At 46.4% G+C, this 21,470-nt stretch overlaps 1 protein-coding gene across 1 annotated transcript in view; it reads left to right on the top strand.

Moving 5' to 3' along the window:
• The first annotated feature begins 1,288 nt into the window (after positions 1-1,288).
• Positions 1,289-21,470, top strand: part of LOC119965580 (myosin VIIA and Rab interacting protein) — a 415,287-nt gene continuing 395,105 nt past the window's right edge. The window contains exon 1 of the mRNA XM_038796372.1: positions 1,289-1,582. The gene's annotated coding sequence lies outside the window, so the exon portion shown is untranslated. The remainder of the gene's footprint in view (positions 1,583-21,470) is intronic.

Raw genomic sequence — 21,470 nt, 5'->3', positions numbered from 1 at the left:
ATTATATTACTGGTATAAAACAAAAGGTTATATTTGTGCCGCCCATTACAATCCAGAAAGGCCCCAGCGAGGATCGTACTCGCCGACCCCAGCTTTCCAAGACCAGTGCTCTTAACCATTGAGCGATGGAGCCTGGGCGACCAGACTGGCTGAGTTCCTGTAACATTCTGTTTTAATTTCATCATTTGTTGCACTTTGCCATATGTTTCCTACCCGCCCTGCCCCAACCTAACCCAAACAGGACCATATCCCCCTCCCCCCAGGACCATATCTCCCCCCCCCCCCCCCCCCCACTCCCCAGCCCCCCCCCCCCCCCCCCCCCACTCCCCAGCTCACAGCAGGACCAGATCCAGGGCCGGCTCAAGGTACCGGCAACTCGGGCAGTCGCCCGGGGCGCCATGTGCTAGGGGGCGCCATCAAGTCTATGTCTATGTATTTGCATTATGTACTTCTGTATGTCCTATGTGTTTCATGGTACAGGTGACAATAAATCAAATCTAATTAATTCAGTGGCCGAAAGGTTGTAAGATTCTAAGGACGATCTGCGCATTTGCAACATGTTGCCTCCGCTTGATGGCAGCTACGCATGATCAGTAGCTGCCCACGCGCAGCACGGAGTCACGTGGGGTGCTCCTTCAGCCCCGGCCCCGGCCCCGCCCCCTGTGCGGCCGCCATGTTGATTGGCCTCGGCCGCCTGCCGGTCTGGTCAGCCGCTGCCGGCTGCTCGTGTCTGTGTGAGGCAGTGGCTGCACGGAGGGTCCTCGGCAGGAGGAGGGCCGCCGAGGGGAGCAGGAAAAGGCTATCAGCAGCGGGGAAAGGTGATGGAGCGCAGTGCTGGAGGCCTTTAAAATTGGCACTTGTAAGGGCGCCGAAGTTCAGCTTGCCCGGGGCGCCAGCAACCCTAGGGCCGCTGCTGACCAGATCCCCCATATGAATCATCTCAGTTGACCTCTTAATTCCATTATATATCCTTTCGACCTTTAAGCAATGAAGCAAAGCACTGGCTAACTTCCATCAAGCAGAAGCCAGCAGTTCGGCCCCTCCCAGTGGCAGCTTCAATCTGCCCTCCTCACTGGTGCCTGGCTAATAAAAGTTACATTATTCCTCCTCTCGCTATTGGCTCATCCTTCCCCAGCCACCCAATTGGTTGTTGCGGCCACCAATAGCCCGCCGGCTGTTGTGGGGCTGACCAATGGCTGACGGGATGGAGGAGGAGGAGGGCGGGGCTTGGCCGATCTGATTGGCTGGGCTGCCGCTGCCCCAGGTGTTTGAATGGGGAGGGCTGGAATTAAAGAGCACATCTGGAATCGGGCAGAGATTGGGCTCCCTATCTGCACAGTCCTTGCCAACCCGGGGGGCTCCACACAGCCACCCCTCTGTCTCTGAGGGCACACATGTCCTGTGTGCACATTGACTCACGCACAGAGACCTAGCCAAGCTCATCACGTGCTGGTTCTCCTGGATCTCACTCCCTGGCTCAGAATTGGGGCTGGTGGTGCGCGGCTGCAGTTTGGCTTCAAACTCCTTTATCCAGAGAGAGAGAGAGAGACCTTGTCTGCAGCCTCCAGAGAGAGAGAGAGAGGTAGGTAAGAAGGGGAGGGTGGGTTTGGGGTGGGGGGAAGAACTATCAGCTCCCTGCCCTGGGGAGGGACACATGTGTCTGTATCACCGCGGAATGTGCAGCTTGTAAAAAAAAACCTGACCCACTGGCTTGTCTCCCTTGCCTTTTTAACATTTCCAGGTGTCACATATTCGACTTTTTAAAAAATGCAATGTTGTGTTGCCCTAAATGGTTGTGTGTGTGTGTGTGTGTGTGTGTGAGAGAGGGAGAGAGGGAATATCTGTGTGTGTGTGTGTGTGAGAGAGAGAGAGGGAATATCTTTGTGTGTGTGTGAGAGAGAGAGAGAGGGAATATCTTTGTGTGTGTGTGAGAGAGAATATATCTGTTTGTGTGTGTGTGTGAGAGACAGTATATCTGTGTGTGTGTGTGTGTGAGAGAGAGAGAGAGAGAGAGAGAGTATATATGTGTGAGTAGATCTCTGTGTGTGTGTGGGTAGATCTCTGTGTGTGTGAGTAGGTGTGTGTGTGTATGTATCTCCTTTTACCCAGACCCACACTGTGTGTGTGCTTTGCTTCCTGGATGAAGTTACTGTAAATGTGGTTCGCGGGCTGCACCCACAGCAAAGCGGGTTATATTTTTTCCCTCTTCAAATCTCTGGCAGTCAAAACCTGGACAGAGAGAAAAATAGACACAACCGGACACACACACACACACACGATGTTTCCAACCGGTTGAATGTCAGAGGGGGCAGAGAGATGGGGCAGAGCTGATGTATCATCCGCCTTTGCAATGGGGATTTGGGTGGGTGGACAGGGTGAGGGTTGCCCCCAGGGGTGATCAGATCTCAAGTTCAGGGGCAATTCGTCCTAAAGGTCACTGTAAATGAGGGTGCAGCCAAACCTCCCACTACACACACATACACACTCTGGGCGAATGCTGTGGTCTTATTCTGATGGTTGGGGCTACCTGACTATGTCCGGATTTATTCCCCTTGTTTGCTGCCGATTGATGACCGGTTCACATCACCGCAATTGCGCACATCCCAGTGTATCTTTCTGCAAAGACAGATATATCCATGGCCGTGGCTTATTCTCCTTCCCCCCGTTATCCCGCATGGCTATGTGACTTTACATAATGACCTCCTAAGACATGCTCGAGTCCTATCTTTAAACAAAATCCATGTCAGTAAGTATGTGTGCTGAACGCCCACGGCAGTATGAAGCGAGCATTGCCAGCTCCCTCGGCTCTGCCTGTCTTTGCCATGGCTCCCTGGCTGGCTGCATGGATATTGTGAATGGAAGGTGATCAGAGGGTTCGAATTGGTCGACCCAACGTTGCAAAGTCTGCAACGGCGTGGATCCTCTTCTAAACATCTTCCTCTGGGTATTTCGTGTCTGCACTCCTAGTACCCCCCCCCCCCCCCCCCCCCGCGGTTTGATTGAACGGGAGGAACAAAGGGTTAAATTTGCAGCATCTCTTGCCCACTCACTTATGCCTGGCAGTATTTTGATAATCTTAACAGATAAAAGGTGTTAACTGAGCATTAACATACATTACACTGCCCTTAACCCGCAGAGCTGTTTTGTTTAAATAAGGATTGAGGGGATTATCGCTGATGGTTAAACTTGTGGTGAACCAATATTAATTCATTCTCAGTCTGGTTACTTTTCCGCCAGTAAAAATGTTAAGGAAATGAACGCAAGTTTTAAGATCTAATTGCCGTTGAATTACTATAATGGTGTTAACCCTCCTTCGAACAGTTTGACTACATATCCTGGATGCATGGAAGGGGTCTGTGTCAAAATTAGTAATGTGTTGATCAGTGATTAATGGGAAAGGGTTACACACTGATCTTTGCCCCCTGATATTGGGGCTCACTCAATGGGTGTGAGGCTGTGAGTGACTGGCATCATAGAATTTACAGTGCTGAAGGAGGCCATTCAGCCCATTGAATGTGCACCGACCCACTTAAGCCCTCACTTCCACCCTATCCCCGTAACCCAATAACCCCTCCTAACCTTTTTTGGTCACTAAGGGCAATTCATCATGGCCAATCCGCCTAACCTGCACGTCTTTGGACTGTGGGAGGAAACCGGAGCACCCGGAGGAAACCCACGCATACACTGGGAGAACGTGCAGACTCTGCACAGACAGTGACCCAGCAGGGAATCGAACCTGGGACCCTGGCGCTCTGCAGCCACAGTGCTAATCACTTGTGCTGCCCATTCAGCCCATCGAGTCTGCACCGGCCCTTAGAAACAGAAACCTAATCAAGGCTACGCTTGCACCCTACCTCCGTAACACAGTAACCCCACATAACCCTTTTTGCTTTGGACACCAAGGGTAATTTAGCATAGCCAATCCACTTAACCTGCACATCTTTGGACTGTGGGAGCACCTGGAGGAAACCCACGCAGACACGGGGAGGATGTGCAGACTCTGCACAAGACAGTGACCCAACCCGGTAATCGAACCTGGGACCCTGGAGCTGTGAAGCAACTGTGCCAACCACTGTGCTACCATGCTGCCCTTGTGGGCTCGGGCACAACCTAAAACAACTGGTGCTTAATTTGTGTTAAAAGAGGCCAATATCTCTCTCTGTCTGGTACAGTGGGGATGTTTGTCTGTAGTTAAGAGTTAATGCAGAGGAAAGAGTGTGTGCGTGGGATTCCTCCGGGTGCTCCGGTTTCCTCCCACAGTCCAAAGATGTGCGGGTTAGGTGCATTGGCCATGCTAAATTGCCCGTAGTGTCCTGAAAAGTAAGATTACGGGGGGGGTTTGTTAGGTTACGGGTATAGGGTGGATACATGGGTTTGAGTAGGGTGATCATTGCTCGGCACAACATCAAGGGCCGAAGGGCCTGTTCTGTGCTGTACTGTTCTATGTTCTATGTTCTAAAGAGAGCTTTGCTACACTTAACCTGGAGTGCTTGATCCTGACATGGTGTCAGAAACCGATCCATCATTATCAGCAAAAACCAAACCCTGTTTTAAGTTAAATTGATGGGTTAACATTTTGATGTCTACTTAATATGCGTTTAACATTCATATTATTTAAAAGATGGAAGTGAATGGCTGTTTTTATGACATTCCTCCCTGCTTGTTTAGTGCGATGTTTATAATAATTAAGTAATTGTCTGTTAAATTAGTCGGATTAATTTACCGATATCACAAAATGCTGTTTCCGATATCACAAAATGCTGTTTCCAAGATTTTAACTGCAGACTTATTGGGAGGGAAGCATGATTTGGTTCTCCTGAAGCAACAGTTTAACATGTTGATTTTATTTTATGGAAACAAAAGCTGATTTAGAACAGCAAATGTCTCAACCCATTAAAATGCAGAATTCTCATAACAAGCATAAAATGTAGGACCAGAATGTCCAATTTATACTTCACTAATACATTGACCTTTTAATTAAATGTTATGATGGAAACTGAGGCTTAAAAAATGTGTCCATAATTCTTTTCTCACTAGTTCACCTGAAGGCAGTTGTCGTTTCTCTTCCCACCCCCAGTGGGGCACATGGGAAACTTTCAAATGTTCCCATAGCGAGGTGTTTATTTGCTGGAACACGTTGCCAGTCTGTCGCCAGAGGCTTGTAGCTTGAGAGATGTCACTCCACATCCAAGCCTGGCTGGCCAGCAGCCTCTCCCAATCTTGTCTCCAACCATTGGTGTGTTTGGAATGATTGAGCACGTTGGCAGTCAAACTGTTTGGCCGTGTTGTGAACACGCCTTCCTTGGCCATTAGGTCCTGGGGTGGGGCTCGAACCCAGAGCTTCTGGATCAGAGGGAGGAGAGCTACCCACTGCGCAGTAATCGAGTACGATTCCATTAGTTCACCCAGAATTTTGTTCAAGTTGACTGCTCTTCATATGTGAGCTTGCAGATGAATTTGAGAAAACTGTGGCCCAGTCGGTAGCACTTGAACCTTTTTGTCACAAGGTTGTGGATTCCCATCCCACACCAAAGACGGGCACAAATGTTTTGCAGTCTAGGGCAGTCCTGAGGGAGTGCCGCACCATTGGAAACACCACCTTTTGGATGTAGCAATAAACTAAGGCCCCTGCCCCTAACAGGTGGACATAAATCTTAACGTACTGTTTTGGAGAAGACCGGCGGTTTATCTCCGATGACCTGCCCAATATTTCTCCCTCAGCAGGACTTAAGAACAGATTATCTGATCATTCTCACATTGCTGTGGGCGGGAGCTTGCTGTATGCAAATTGGTTCCCCGCATTTCCCACATGGCAACATTGGCTATAAAGCACTTTGGGACTCCGAGATTGTGAAAGGTATCGCGTAAATGTGGACCTTTCACATTTTAGACCACGTAGGGTTAGCATTATAGAAACCCTGTCCTATCCCATGTGATAACTGCATGCGTTTCTGTCTGGAGACTCCATGCTTGTGATCAGAAGTTGGAACCTGGTTGATTTCCCGTGCCACCTTGCGGCTTTCGGATAATAAATGCATATGGAGCCTCTGCCGTCGCACTGGATAAGGCCAGCACATCCCACAGATTGAAATCCTTCACGTCCATGAATCTGGACCATACAGTGTGTTTGCATGTTGGGCCACTGGGGGAGCAGAGGGCTGGGACCATGAATAAACAGCCATGTTGAATGAAATAGAAATATAGTTGGTGTGAAATAATTGTGTTCGAATACAGATAATGCCTTATTTCACATATTGTAATCCATTTAATTATTTAGGCAGGTATTGTGAAAAATGAATAACATTTCAATTTTAAACTTCAAATCGTTATCAGTAGCAATGTTTTGGCGAGGGACAATGATGTGCCTCACCCCCTCAATTTTATTTAGTTTTTAAAATTAAGTAATAGTTATAAAAGGCTCCTCCTGGGGGCAAAACTCCGTGTGGACTTGTATTTACTTAAAGAACAATATAAGGGGCAGTTCAATGTAATATTTTAAGTTGGGAAACACTGAGAATAGCTGGTTCTTATAGAGCATCTATAATGTAGTCAAATGTCCCTAGACACCTACCAGGAATGTCAGAAAACACAGTTTGACACCAAGCCACATAAGGATCTTTCAGGTAGAGGATCAAATGTTTTGTCAAAGAACTAGGTTTTAACGAGCATCCTAAAAAGAGGAACGTGAGGTGAAGAGACAGAGAATTCCAGAGCTTAGGACCTTTGTTCCGTTGAAAGCACAGTCACCAATAGTAGAGCGTTTACAATTGGGCCAGAATGGGAGATGTGCAGATATCCTGGAATATTGCAGGGCTGGAGGAGATTTAAAGAGATAGGAAGGAGCAAGGCAATGATGAGCGGATTTGAAAACCAGGATGTTTTTAATGTCGAGGCATTGCTTAACTGGGAGCCAATGTGGATGTTCAAGCGCGGGGATGCAAATTAGGGCAAAGTGTTATGATCCTAGCGAGATCAGACCCCCAGGTTTTTGTTAAGATCTGGTTGGGGGCCAATCACATGTTCTTTTAAAGTAGGCAAAGTTTGAGATTTAAAGCACTTTGCTCAGTGGATAAAGATTCCACAGGTTTTGAGCAAAGAAACTTTACAAACTGTGGTAGTATGACTAGAGGTATTATGATAACTAGCAATGCTGACACACCATTGGTGTAGAAGGCTCGCTGCTCATTGGCCCAATGGTATGTAACACTAGTCGCCCGTTGGTTAGAGCTGCAAGGTAGCTCCGCCCTGTAAGGCGGGGTATAAGAGCCTGTGTGTTCCCCACAGCTTCCTTTCTGTACCTGAGCTGCTGGGGAAACATATTGTCTATTAAAGCCTTCAGTTTCGGACTGCAACTTTGCTTTTGTGGTCAATTGATTGTTTGTGATGCACTATGTCAGAAAGATAAAACAATTCAATATATCTGTCTTATACTCTAACATTCGGGTAATGTGAGGAACATGTGAATTAACAGGCACTCTATGGTCGAATACATCACGTTGTCACAACACAGAGCAAATGTGACCACGGCAGATCCCGCATATTTTTCAGCAGATGTCAGTAAAGAGTTAATCAATCTCATTATATTTCTGTCTCCTTCAAGAGGGATTCCAAACATTTCACTTTCGAAGATCAAGCCTCTGAATTCCATCAAAGCCCACCCTACCTTGGACTCCCTCAACTAGTACACACCACCAAGGGTTTCAGTCTCCCCTCCTGAGACTCTATTCCCTTGGATTTCCAAGTCTACGCACCAGCCTCTTGCCAGCACAATTTCAGCTCTTTAACAGCCGGCTAACTTCGCTGTGCTGACACTGCTCTTGGATTTCACCAAGCTCCAATATCCACAGCTACACCAGGCCGGAAATGGCTCCCAGGACTACGTCTGAGCCCCAGCCCTTTCCAGCATGGAGCCAGTGACCTTCTGCTACCTCCTGAGCTCCCCAATGCTTCTCCTGAACCCCAACTGCACAGAGGTATTAAACAGCTAACGGGGCTTCCCCTGAGCCCTGATTACATAGAGCCAGCTAACAGCAACACTTTTGACGCCTGGAACCTGGTAATAGCAGCAGCTTTTCCATATCACTGATTCCCCTGCTGAAGAACACTCACTCCCCACAGCAAACACATAGATAAATTGAAACGTCAGAACTTTCTTGAGCTCCACCCATCTCCATGATGATATTCCAGGGCTCACTGAATGCTTTTAAATTAATTGTAGCTTTAACTCCCAAAACCAAAACATCTCTCTGGGCTGCGTTCCTTTGCAAGCAGAGTAGACACCTCATCTATGATTCTCCAGCTACGTAAGTCCACCTGGCTTTTCTGTCTGTTAAAGGCTTAAGTCAGCTTGGTTCAAGTGTTTTGGTCTTCAAACTGCTTTAATTGCTTTTATTGTTTTTATTGTATGTTCTGCAGTTAAACTGTAACCTTCCCAGAACTACTGCTAAAATATTACTGTGAGCCATGAGATGGGTGCTTACAACAAAAAGGTTTCGGTAACTTCAGTCTCATGGAGAGTTGGGTGTGAGAGGGTGGCCAAGAGTGCAGTGGAACAGTCAAATCTAGTGGTAACCAAGGGTAAGGGTATCGGCAGCAGAAGAGCTAAAATAGGGGCAGGGTTGGACAATGGCACGGAGGTGGAAATCGGCCATCTTAATGATGGTGCGGATATTGGTCAGAAGCATATCTCAGGATCAAATATAAGAATGGGTTTGCAAACGCTTTGCTTCGGCCTAGACAGTTGCCAAGGAAAGTGATGGAAGTGGTGGCTAGGCAATGATGGAACTTGTGACGGGGACTATGGCGTCGCCCTTCACAATGTTTAGTTGGAGGAACGTTCTACTCATCCAGTACCGAATGGCAGGCAAGCCGTCTGACTGTTTGGAGATGGTGGAGGGGTTCAAGAGGTGTGACGTTTGGTTGGGTGTCGAGGTTCGGACCAGTTGGGTGTCGGGGTGAAGAGCCAACAGGGTGGAAATAAAAAATCGGATAGACGAAGATGTGATCTCTGTAAAGAGAGGCAGTTCCACATCTTCAAGATCCCCGAAAGAATGCACCATATTATGAACAGATTGTGACTAAGGTTAATGGGTTAAAGTCCCTACCCAGGTTCGAGCACATAATCCAGGCTGCTCCTTCAATGTGTCCTGGAGGTGCAACCATTCAGATTCAACATTCTGTTGATGCCTGTTATTGATGTTTTGGTCCAATCTTAAAGGTCTAGTGGCCCTATCCCTAGTTACAATTCCTGTCCTCCAACAATGGAAAAAATGGGCAGCACAGTAGGTTAGCCCTGCTGCCTCAAGGCACCGAGGTCCCAGGTTCGATCCCGTCTCTGGGTCACTGTCCGTTTGGAGTTTGCACATTCTTCCCTTGTTTGCGTGGGTCTCGCCCCCACAACCCAAAGATGTGCAGGCTAGGTAGATTGGCCATGCTAAATTGCCCCTTAATTGGAAAAAATGAGTTGGGTACTCTAAATTTATAAAAATAAACAATGGAAAAAATGGATGGTATGCTGTTTGTTAATCCATGGGAGCTTGCTGTCTGTGATGGGATAACAGTACAGCCACTGCACTTTATATGAAGAATTTTGAGATATTTCCATGGCATTTGGGATGGTACTATATGATTGCAAGCCTGTCTTTCTCTAGAAAGGTGCATTGATTTAAATTCAGTTAAGAATTAATGCAAGAAAATGGTTATTTGAAGCAAGAGATTTGAAAGTGGCAGTGATGTGTAGAATTACCTAGATGCCAAAAAGATTTGACAGAAAGCGATTGAAGGTTAATATGAGGAGGAGGATTATGTCTTGGGAGCTTTAATCTCCCTGCATCCCACTCTCAAGGTTTGAGCGCAAGAACATCTAGGCTGACATGAGTGCAGTACTGAGGAAGTGCTGCACTGCTGGAGGGGACGTCCTTCAGGTGAGATTAAATCAAAGCCCCCACCTGCCTACTCGGGTAGATGTGAAAGATCCCATGGCAGTATCTCGAAGAAGGACAGGGGAGCTATCCCTCGTGTCCTGGTCAATGTTTTTCCCTCAGCATCACACAAACTGATTATCTGGTCATTATTCCATTGCTTTGTGGGGGTTTGCTGTGTGCAAATTGGTTGCCATGTTTTCTATATGGTAACAGTGGCTACACTTCAAAAGGTTTGGCTGTAAGCCACGTTGAGACATCCAGTTGCCATGAGAAGTGCTGTATAAATGTTGCCGCCTTTTGTAAACTACGTGCGATGAGTAGAACAACCTCCCCAGGTCTGGTAATCCACAGCATGTTTATTCACCGTGGCATGAATTGGGAGAGCTAAGAAGATTCGAGCATCAGCTTAAATTAATGCTCACATTTGAACATGGGTGTGTCCCTTTGGACATAGCATGGAGTGTCGCCGTGTCTAACTCGAGAATAAAGAGAATGGACAATGTTTCCACCATAAACTACCAAACCTTTCTTCAGATTTGTTTCATGGAAGTTGTGGAGATGGCTTGAGGTTTTGGTCATCTCAATTTGGAGGCTTGAGGTTTCGGCCTCAATTTGGAGGCGTAAGTTTATTGATTTAAAAAAAAATGAAATTTACACAAATTACTTTTCTCAAGAAAGTACAATGTCTCTCATAACAAATCCCAAGTTCTTGGATGGGAATAAAGGGCATCTAAATTATGTACAATATATACATTGCACATTTAAGATTTAATACAATACAGAAAATACTCTAAAGATTACTGAGTCGTTAGACGATTACACAAAATAATTTTTATTGAGCTATTTCTTCCATAAAAAAGCATGCACAGAATGGTGTACGATTTGGCTAGATTTGATCGATCAAATTTCTTGCAGGGCGTTGAAGAGTTCTATGCCAGATGTCCACTTAGTTGTTGGACAGGACAGACCTTTCTGAAATGAATTTTCTGAAAATCGATTTTCATCAACCGAGATTTTTCTTGTTGAAATGCCGGGAGTAAAATGGCCCTGGGTGAAAATGTGTACAATCTTTCCAGGGTTCTTTTCTTTGATTTCTTGTTGTCTTTCCCCCACGTCTTCCCGTTCTGTGCTCTGCTGCTCAATACAAAGGTTCTAAATAACTGCCAGCAGCTTGCATTGGGACTTTAAAAAATATATAAATTCAGGGAGTTTCCAATTTAAGGAGCAATTTAGTGTGGTCGATCCACCTAGTCTGCACATCTTTGGGTTGTGGGGGTGAAACCCACGCAGACAGGGAGAATGTTTGCACAGTGACCCAGGGCCGGGATCGAACCTGGGTCCTCAGCGCTGTTGGCAGCAGTGCTAACCACTGTGCCACCCTGCTTTCATTGGGAATTATGGCAAGCCTAAATTGTCAAAAGTTAAATTCTGCAAATGCTGGAAATCTGAAAGCTTCTGACTAGGGGGTCGTCGGCCGAAAATGTTAACTCCGTTCCTCTCCATTAATACTGCCGGACCTGTTTCCAACATAACCATATATTTTCAGATTTCCAGCGTCTGCATAAACTTTGAAAATGTGTTTCCTACTGATGGACAAACAGGTTGTGTTAATTTGAGAATGTTGTGCTGGTTATTGCTGGGAAACAGAACACTTTTTTTTTGTTAGAGGCACCCAGTGTCAGCATTCTGGAGGCTAGGTATAGGGCTGGTTAGATACTGGGTCAGTCTCCCAATACCTTGTCCTCAGAATGAGCGCTCACTTCAGAACAGACATAACTTTCTCCAGCTTTGACAAAGAGTCATCGGACTCGAAACGTTCGTTCTTTTCTCTCCCTATAGATGCTGCCAGACTTGCTGAGATTTTCCAGCATTTTCTCTTTCGTTTCAGATTCCAGCATCCGCAGTAATTTGCGTTTAACTTTTCACTAGTGCCTTTTTAAGTGGCATTACGAACCCAGCCCCGGGGGCTACCTTGTCTCATTCCACGAGACCCCCCTTAGCCAGCAGACCTTCGTTGCTAACTCTCTTGAGCTATTTGACTCTAGTTTCTGCATACAAAAGGTTAGCATTCGATCAAATCAATCTTTGCATTTACTTCGTGGCCGCAAATTGCTTGCTAAGTGTTTTATGCTGAATCAGCTTTAAATCAATCATTTATCACTATAACAACACTTATTCATAAAGGAAATTATATCTACTCGCCATCCAATCTTTTGGTGCTCCTGAATAATTAATAAATGTCAGGATTTGATGAGGTGGCGTGCACACCGTAGTTGCGTTTTAATTGAGGGGATAAAAACATTTGCAGACACAAGGGGAAAGAGCACAGGAGTGGGACTAATTGGATAGCTCAGAGTCGATGGGCGGAACGGCCTCATTCTGTGTTCTCATTCTGTTAATGAGGCCGATGTTTCACTGTACAACCAGCAGGTTAAATCGCTGTTCCGGATCTGCCCTCTTGTATATGCTGTTTTACAAAGGCAGAACATTGTTCGCCTTTTCAGAAAGCATGTGGGTTTTGTAAAACGCTTAAAACATGCTAAACGCAAGCAACCAGTTGGGAAGGCCGGGCAATCACATAAACATCTCGCATAACCGATTATAAATGATACATGACGAGATTCTGATTAGGATTGTCCAATTTTTGAGTAAAATGGAGCACGTTGAGAGAGAGAGAGAGAGAGAGAGAGAGAGAGAGAGAGAGAGAGAGGGTAAACAATAATGTGACTTAAATTTGTCTGTGGATTTCTTTATTCATCTCTTAATACTGTCATTTAAAGTTTTTAGTTCAAGGTTTCAGTCTCTGGCCTGGATTTGGGGTTGGTTTTTTTGCCCAGACCTGTGACACTGTACTTGGATTGTACAGTCAGGTATGAAGAGGCAGGTCAAGGTGGGGGTCAGGAACTTTCATGGCTTTACCACGGGGAAGAGCTGGAACTGTCCCAATAAAAGTTACCAGGATAGGCTGGATAAGCTGAGGCTGCTTTTTCTTTTACTGTTTCGTGGGATGTGGGTGCAGTTGACAAGCCCAGCATTTTTTACCCACCCCTAATTGCCCTTGAGAAGGTGGTGGTGAGCTGCCTTCTTGAACCGCCGCAGTCCTTGAGGTGTAGGTACACCCACAGTGCTGTTAGGGAGGGAGTTCCAGGATTGTGACCCAGCGACATATTTCCAAGTCAGGATGGTGAGTGACGTGGAGGGGAATTTCCAAGTGGCGGTGCTCCCATGTTTTCCTTGAGAAGAGATCAAAAATCATTGGGGCTCCCGTTATGGAGTGGTTAGGGAGAAACTGTTCCCATTGGTCAGAAGGGTCAAGATACTGATATAAGGTGAATGGCCGAAGAATCAATGGTGACTTGAGAAAAAGTTTTTTACACAGCGAGTGGTAAGGATCTGGGAAGACAGTGCCAGACTGCATGGTGGAGGCTGGTTCAGTCATGGCTTTGAAAGAGAATTGGATAATTATCAGAAGCTGAATAGGTTTACAGGGCTACAGGAGAAGGGTGGGGAGTGGGACTTGCTGAGTTCCTCTTGCAGAGAGTTGGCACGAACACGATGGGCTGAATAGCCACTTCTGGTGTTGTAATCCTTCCTTTTACAAAAAAAACCCCCACACAAACTTCCCTTTTCCCAATTAGCCTGCCATTCTCCAGTCGGTACACAATTCCCATCATATTTGAAGGAACCTCCTGAGTGATAACAGGTGGGATCTTGGGTTTCCTTTGTGGCCCCTTGAAAATGGTAGTGAGCGGGAATGGAACAGGAAAACGGAACCAGAAAATGGCGGCAAGTACAGTGCCAGGATTTCCAGGTTGCAACTGCGTAGTTCAATTCTCGTGTGGAGCAATTCACATTTGACCCCTCTTGGTTCTAATGTCACCAGAAGTTCCTTAGAAAGCAGGCAACAGCTGAATGTTGACACAATAATTATCTCCACCCACGCATTGTTGACGATTAGAAAAGGTCAATACTAATTGCTAACCTATGAGACAGAATTTATCATTGCTCACAAATTCAGCTTTGCTCACGTTCTTGGATGGAGGAAGACGGAAAGACCGAGAGAATGGCAGACATAAAAAAGAAAGAGAAATAGCCTTGTGTTCTCCTTCATTCTAACTTTTGAAAACAAACAAGACCCCCTTTTGAGGGAAAGGAAAATTGAGTAAGGCGGTTGGGGTGGGGGTGATCGAGAGGGTGGGGTGGGGGGGATCAGAGGGAAATTAGTTGTGGATAAGGGGGCCTATGATCCCAAGGCATCTACCGTTTATGGGGGTGTGGATGTGTGGTGCGGTGGGGAGAAGTGGACGTACATTAAGCCTGAGGTGAGTGGCGGCAGTACAAGAGGGAAAGGGAGCCAGAGGGAATGAATGGGTAGTTTGAAGAGGAAGGGGATAGTGGATTGACTATGGCTATGACTAGAACATAGAACATAGAACATAGAACGATACAGCGCAGTACAGGCCCTTCGGCCCTCGATGTTGCACCGACATGGAAAAAATCTAAAGGCCATCTAACCTACACTATGCCCTTATCATCCATATGCTTATCCAATAAATTTTTAAATGCCCTCAATGTTGGCATGTTCACTACTGTTGCAGGTAGGGCATTCCACGGCCTCACCACTCTTTGCGTAAAAAACCCACCTCTGACCTCTGTCCTATATCTATTACCCCTCAATTTAAGGCTATGTCCCCTCGTGCTAGCCACCTCCATCCGCGGGAGAAGGCTCTCGCTGTCCACCCTATCTAACCCTCTGATCATTTTGTATGCCTCTATTAAGTCACCTCTTAACCTTCTTCTCTCTAACGAAAACAACCTCAAGTCCATCAGCCTTTCCTCATAAGATTTTCCCTCCATACCAGGCAACATCCTGGTAAATCTCCTCTGCACCCGTTCCAAAGCTTCCACGTCCTTCCTATAATGAGGCGACCAGAACTGTACGCAATACTCCAAATGCGGCCGTACTAGAGTTTTGTACAACTGCAACATGACCTCATGGCTCCGGAACTCAATCCCTCTACCAATAAAGGCCAACACACCATAGGCCTTCTTCACAACCCTATCAACCTGGGTGGCAACTTTCAGGGATCTATGTACATGGACACCGAGATCCCTCTGCTCATCCACACTACCAAGAATTTTACCATTAGCCAAATATTCCGCATTTCTGTTATTCTTTCCAAAGTGAATCACCTCACACTTCTCCACATTAAACTCCATTTGCCACCTCTCAGCCCAGCTCTGCAGCTTATCTATGTCCCTCTGTAACCTGCAACATCCTTCCGCACTGTCTACAACTCCACCGACTTTAGTGTCGTCTGCAAATTTACTCACCCATCCTTCTGCGCCCTCCTCTAGGTCATTTATAAAAATGACAAACAGCAACGGCCCCAGAACAGATCCTTGTGGTACGCCACTCGTAACTGAACTCCATTCTGAACATTTCCCATCAACTACCACTCTCTGTCTTCTTTCAACTAGCCAATTTCTGATCCACATCTCTAAATCACCCTCAATCCCCAGCCTCCGTATTTTCTGCAATAGACGACCGTGGGGAACCTTATCAAACGCTTTACTGAAATCCATATACACCACATCAACTGCTCTACCCTCGTCTACCTGTTCAGTCACCTTCTCAAAGAACTCGATAAGGTTTGTGAGGCATGACCTACCCTTCACAAAACCATGCTGACTGTCCCTAATCATATTATTCCTATCTAGATGATTATAAATCGTATCTTTTATAATCCTCTCCAAGACTTTACCCACCACAGACGTTAGGCTCACCGGCCTATAGTTACCGGGGTTATCTCTACTCCCCTTCTTGAACAAAGGGACCACATTTGCTATCCTCCAGTCCTCTGGCACTATTCCTGTAGCCAATGATGACCTAAAAATCAAAGCCAAAGGCTCAGCAATCTCTTCCCTGGCTTCCCAGAGAATCCTAGGATAAATCCCATCCGGCCCCGGGGACTTATCTATTTTCACCTTGTCCAGAATTGCCAACACTTCTTCCCTACGCACCTCAATGCCATCTATTCTAATAGCCTGGGTCTCAGCATTCTCCTCCACAATATTATCTTTTTCTTGAGTGAATACTGACGAAAAGTATTCATTTAGTATCTCGCTTATCTCCTCAGCCTCCACACACAACTTCCCACCACTGTCCTTGACTGGCCCTACTCTTACCCTAGTCATTCTTTTATTCCTGACATACCTATAGAAAGCTTTTGGGTTTTCCTTGATCCTACCTGCCAAAGACTTCTCATGTCCCCTCCTTGCTCGTCTCAGCTCTCTCTTTAGATCCTTCCTCGCTTCCTTGTAAATATCAAGCGCCCCAACTGAAACTTCACGCCTCATCTTCACATAGGCCTCCTTCTTCCTCTTAACAAGAGATTCCACTTCTTTGGTAAACCACGGTTCCCTCGCTCGACCCCTTCCTCCCTGCCTGACTGGTACGTACTTATCAAGAACATGCAATAGCTGTTCCTTGAACAAGCTCCACATATCCAGTGTGCCCAACCCTTGCAGCCTACTTCTCCAACCAACACATCCTAAGTCATGTCTAATGGCATCATAATTGCCCTTCCCCCAGCTATAACTCTTGCCCTGCGGGGTATACTTATCCCTTTCCATCACTAACGTAAAGGTCACCGAATTGTGGTCACTGTTTCCAAAGTGCTCACCTACCTCCAGATCTAACAGACTATGTGGACTTCTGGAAGGCACTTGATAAGGCTGTTTATGAGATGTGAGGAGGAGTAAATATGCCTCTGATTTACAATCTAGGTTTGGCTCTAACAGGGTTTTGTGTGAAATTAGTGAGGATCAGCTTTGCAAATTTAAAAAGAAATTAATTTAAGGGATGTGGGCGTCGCTGGTTAGGCCATCATTTATTGCCCATCCCTAGTTGTCCTTCAGAAGATGGTGGTGAGTTGCCTTCTGAAGGACTGCAGCGGTTCAAGAAGGCAGCTCACCCCCACCTTCTGAAGGGCAACTAGGGATGGACAATAAATGCTGGCCTAACCAGCGACGCCCACCTCCCGTAAGTGAATTTAAAAAAAGATGCTGCAGGATCCCCATTATGTACGCTTTGAGATTATGAAGAATTAATCATCAGGAAAGTTTTCTGAATATATCAAAGAGCAAGATAATTGACCCTACTTCTCGAATTTAGAACAAACAAATAAGGTAAATCGTAACCTCTGTTCACACATCAGGCACACTCCTTGGACACCTCATTTACCTCACTCACCCTTGATTGTGTGAAGAAGATAAGCAAGAAGTAAATGGTTAACAGTCCTTTAGCTGTTCTTGTAATGCTAGGTCTTCTTCAGTTGCCTTCCTGGGTGCAGCCGTACGGAGCAGGTTTTCAAGTTTTATCATTCGAACATACAGGCATGTGAATTAAGAACAGGCCACTCGGCCCCTCGAGCCGGCTCCACCATTCAATAGGATCATGGCTGATCTGATTGTAACCTCCAACCCCACATTCCTGCTGACCTCCGATGACTTGTCACCCCCTCGTTTATCGAGAATCTATCTCGCCCTACATTAAAGAAATTCAAGTTCTCTGCTTCCTCCGCCTTTTTGAGGAAGAGAGTTCCAAAGACTCATGACCCTCTGAGGGAAACCATTTCTCCTCATCGCTGTCTTAAGTGGGTGACCCCTTATTTTTAAACAGTGACCCCCTAGCTCTAGATTGTCCCACAAGAGTAAACATCATCTCCAATCTGTCAAGCCCCTACGGATCTTGTATGTTTAAACTTCAAAACTCCAGCGGATACCAACCTAACCTGTCCAACTTTCCTCGTAAAACAATCTCTCCGTTCCAGGAATCAGTCTCGTAAAGCTTCTCTCGCTGCTTCCAACGCATTTACACCCTTCCTTAAATAAGAAGACCAATACTGTACACGGAACTGCAAATGTGGTCTTATCAAAGCCCTGTATAACTGAAGTATAACCTGCCTACTTCTGTATTAAATTGCCCACGCAATAAATGATCACATTCTATTAGAGTTGCCAATTATTTGCTGTACCTGCACACTGACCTTTTGTGATTTATGTACTAGGGCTCCCAGGTCCCTCTGCATCTCGGAGCTCTGCAACCTCTCCCCATTTATATGGTATGCTTTTTAATTCGTCTGGCCAAAATGGACATTTTCCCATATTACGCACCCATTTATCCCCAAAAGATCTTGGATTTGCAGTAGATTCATCTTCTCGGGATGGGTTATTCTGCAATATCCATGCTGAATACTTCAGAGAGAGAGAGAGAGAGAGAGACCGGGCTGTTGCAATCCTTCCAATCTCTGCTCTGACTTGATTTGAAAATCGTTCTTAAACCGCCTTGCTGGCTGTATACTGCTGAGTGATTTCTCTGTCATAGTCATTGGGTTATAGAATTCATCTCAAACATTTGAAGAATAATAGTGTAAAAATTAACAGGAGATGGAAGTCTGTTCCTTCCCACCCTCGCATGGGGGTGGAATGCAAGTTGTATATTTGGCTGGCTGTCAGACTTTTGATTGTTTTTTAGTGAGATTGCAGTTCATTAAAAATCCACCCATAACAAAAAGGCACCTGAAATTGTATCTTTTTCATAAAAAAAAATCACCCTTGTATCAAAAAGAATAATAGCAGAAATGAAAGCACTCCGAATTGAAGGCGATCTTGTGATTTGATATTAGAAATTGCTTGAGAAGGAGGAGACAGGTTAACGGTAAGGAGTAAACACTCCGATTAGGGAGCAATGACAAACGGTGTTCCCCAAGGCTCTATATTAAGGCCTCAGCATTTCACTATATTTATCACGACTGCACCAGTGTTAAATTTTTAATGCTCTGCACCAGTATTGCTTGTAGCACCTCTCGGAAAATGCTTTTACATTTGATGGCTCCCTGGTTCAATCACAGGGCACTGAAAACCATGTAAAATCTCCCAGTGTTGACATGAATGTAACAGGCTTCTGTTAAACTGAATCACAGCCCCTTGAAATATCCAGTTATTATCGACTGAAACACTAAATATAAAAACTCCACGAGCGAGATTGTCGATTCGCAGGCAGCCCCTAGATTAAAACACAGTCACGGTGAACTGGATTCAAGCTGTCTCCGAGTGTATTTGACATAAGTGTCCTTGGATGCTCAACCAACCTCTGGAGACAAAAGTCCATCACCCGACCCACAGCATCAGGCTACTGTCAATAAATTGCACTTGGCTTTGATTTGCTACAAATGAGCGAAAGCTGCTTGAAGAAGGGAATATGGAATTTCCACTAAAATTGGAATGTTTACAAAACAAATAGGAAGTTTAACGGGTGCAGGAGTTGGGGCAGGTGGGGGGGGGGGGGGGGGGGGGGGGGGTGGAGGGGTGCTAGCCCTGCAGGACTGGCCGTTGACCAGAGTTTCTTTGCCATCCCAGGCCCAGAAGATTAATAATTCCCTCAGCTGTTTATTTCACAGCTTCCACGTCTCTTTTTCAGCCTTTGTAGGCTGCCCAATTCTTGATGCAAAGGGACAATACAATGGTGGATTTGTGTGGGGTGTGGGCGCTGGGTGCGGGATACCCTGGAAATTGCATTGTTGGCGGGGGGGGGGGGGGTTGAATCACTGCAGTCCTTCAGGTGTAGGTACACCCACTGTGCTGTTAGGGAATGAGTTCCAGGATGTTGTCACAGCGACATTGAAGAAACGGCGATATATTTCCAAGTCAGAGTGATGAGTGACTTTGAGGGGAACCTCCAGGTGGTGGGGTTCCCAGGTATCTGCTGTTTGTCCTTCTAGATGGTAGTGGTTGTGGGTTTGGAAGGTGCTGTCTGAGGAACCTCGGTGAGATCTTGCAGTGATCATGTAGATGGTACACATGGCTGCCACTGTTCGTCGGTGGTGGAGGGTTTGAATGTTTGTAGAAGGAGGAGCAATCAAGCGGGGCTGCTTTGTCCTGGATGGGCTTCTTGAGTGTTGTTGGAGCTGCACTCATCCAGGCAAATGGAGAGTATTCCATTACACTCCTGACTTGTGCCTTGTAGATGGTTGACGGCTTTGGGGGGGGGGGGGGGGTCAGGAGGTGCGTTACTCGCCGTAGGATCCCTAGGCTTTGACCTGCCCTGGTAGCCACAGTATTAATATGGCTCGTCCAATTTAGTTTCTGATCAATGGTAACCCACAGGATTGTGTTCACCTAATCTCAGGCCATCTGAAAACTGCCTGAGGAGGAGCCTTGGCATTATTGATGTGACCAATAGGCCCTCGGACTTGTATCCACCTTTCAAGCGATTTAACAGATGCTTTTTAATTTGAAAATTGCTCCCCACCCCACTTGGTTATATTGCTAGCTATAAATTATCTCATGTAATTATGAGACAAATGATCAAATTGTGTCGATTTAAGCAGTCATTTCATGCGCTTCAGCCCTCTAATTGACACACTACAAGATGTAAGGGTTTTGACTGGTCATAGTTTTGTGGGTTAGGGGATGGAGAAAAAGTTATTTAATCTATCAATACCTAAAACAATCAGTGTGATTTATTAATTTAAGTTTAGAGGGGGACATGGATGCCAGAGTTTAACAGGACCCAAATGAGTCCAAGTGATTCTTGAGGGGCCATTAAGGAAAGATGATGGAGAAAGAGAGGGAATTAATTCTCCCAATGTCGGAAATTGATGGGATTGAAAGCTGCAGGGAAGTGGGGCAGATTAATTGAAGGTCGATCAAACTATTTAGCCATGCTGAAGGATCATAAAGCAGCGGTGAGCCAGCCCAGCGCTTCACAATTGAGGATCCCTTTGCTATCTGGGCAATGCCAGTAACGGGGGGGGGGGGGGGGGGCGTCTCCAGAAGCTGGCATGCGTTGGGAATGTGTGAACCTGTGTCTGCAGCGTGCGTGCTTCGAGCAAGCTTCGTGCTAACGGGGTGGGTGGGGGGGGGGGGGGGGGGGGGGTGGGGGGTGGGGGGGGGCAGGGGGGGGTGGGGGGTGGGGGGGGCAGGGGGGGGGGGGGGGGTGGGGGGGTGGGGGGGGGCAGGGGGGGGGTGGGGGGGTGGGGGGGGCAGGGGGGGGGGGGCAGGGGCAGAGGTTCCTGCCCTTGTGCGATCTCTCGGAAAATGACCTGCTGTACCAGGACTAGTGCATGTACGGTGCTTTATCCCTGTGTGAAGTGGTTTGTAACTGGTCCAACTCTAGTTTAGTTTATATCAATGGCTTAGGCGCCAATGGCTTGATTTAAAGAAGCTTGCAGATGGTAGAGAATAAATTGGCCGTTGACAGCGAGGAGGACGTCTGTAGATTGCAGGAAGGTAGAGATGGATTGACCAGTTCACCAGGAAAATGGAATTCGATCCAGTCTGAGGGGAAGGATTTCCCGAGGTGCAACAAGGAAGAGAATCACGGTAAATGGGAGGATGCTGACAACAGTAAACGGACAGAGGGACCTTGGAGTGCAGGTCCACAGGTCTTTAAATACAGTAGGGCAGGTTGATTTAAGGTGGTTAAGAGGACTAGTGGCATGCCTCTCTTTATGAGCCAAAGAATCAAACGTTCTGTCAAGT

The sequence above is a fragment of the Scyliorhinus canicula genome, chromosome 5 (assembly GCF_902713615.1).
Source record: "Scyliorhinus canicula chromosome 5, sScyCan1.1, whole genome shotgun sequence".
NCBI classification, from domain to species: domain Eukaryota; kingdom Metazoa; phylum Chordata; class Chondrichthyes; order Carcharhiniformes; family Scyliorhinidae; genus Scyliorhinus; species Scyliorhinus canicula.
This window is presented reverse-complemented; position numbering and strand designations above follow the sequence as displayed.